This window comes from Leuresthes tenuis, unplaced genomic scaffold, assembly GCF_036924035.1.
Source record: "Leuresthes tenuis unplaced genomic scaffold, fLeuTen1.0.hap1 SCAF_10, whole genome shotgun sequence".
Classification (NCBI taxonomy): domain Eukaryota; kingdom Metazoa; phylum Chordata; class Actinopteri; order Atheriniformes; family Atherinopsidae; genus Leuresthes; species Leuresthes tenuis.
Window position 1 is genome coordinate 33,012,577 of NW_027325364.1, and position 1,375 is coordinate 33,013,951.

The window sequence follows — 1,375 nt, forward strand, 5'->3', positions numbered from 1 at the left end:
TTTTTGTAAATGCCTTTTGCATATCCATAACAGTGGTTAGCAACGTCTCCTCACAGCAGAGGGCTCCTGGTTAGAATCCCAGCTGGTTCTTTCTGTGTGGAGTCTGCATGTTCTCCCCGTGTATGCATGGGTTCTCTTCAGGTACTCTGGCTTCCTCCCACCGTACAAAAACATTCATGTAAGGTTAACTGTTGACTCTAAAATTGTGCGTAGGAGTGAGTGTGAGCGTGTGTGGTTGTTTGTCTGTGCGTGGCCCTGTGATGGACTGGCGACCTGTTCAGGGTGAACAAATAGTGAAAATAGTACTGCAGTAGTGGTGATCTAAAACATCTATTACTTTTTTGAATATTCTTTTTATGAAAGTGGAATTACAGCCAGGCCATAGACATTTCAAAATGTAACAAATCCATTATTAACACATTAAGACTGAGCTAGACTCCGTAGACTCAGCTAGACTGGATATACACTGCAGATATCTGAAACTGATTCCCCGCTAGTTAAAGTGGACATTTAATATATCAGCAACGGTAATTTTAGATATCTAAATTTAACACAGTAGATTCCTTAATTAGATTTTACATGGTCCAAAAATAGATTTTAATCTGGGAAAATGGAAATATGGATATGCAGGTTGTGACCATTTAAAATTCAGTTCATTTAAAAAGCAATTTCATATGTAAAAAAAAACATATATTGGATATCTAATGACAGGTAGGACATCATTTTGAATTTCTAAAGTGTTCATCTACTACCCACAAGATTACTTTAGATATCCATAACAATGTGTCTCCTTGTCAAAACCATATTCATACTTTATTCTACATTCAACTAAATTCGTACATTCCTAACCAAAATAGCAATACAGATGTCTACAATATATATATATATATATATATATATTTTTAAAAAGACAAAAAACTGTCAGAATGACTCTGCGATTATTTGATGTGATAATGTCGTTACATTTCATGATCAGTTATGCCTATTTCCAATTTCCAAAGTGGCCCACAATATACATGGCGTTATTTTATTTTTTATCTAACAAAACTGCCGTAAAAATGCTTATTAGTAATTTAATTACAGATTAGCAAGTTATCGGAAAGTGACAGCCCTACACAGCTTCTTGTTTTTCCCGAGGAAGAATGGGAAATCTGAATTAATTTCATCTTGCAACACAGCCTTTATATTGTTAAATGTCATTATTCGCCAATATACCGCCAAATAAAACCTCCCTCTTGTACACAAAGTATCTACCAAGTTTTTTGGACCTTTACTTTGAAGAGAGGGACTCTTGTCCAGGAATCCTCTTAGCAGATTAACCTTTCAGAAGCGAAAGCTCCAACTGCCATGATGGAAGTCTAACGTTCACTGTATT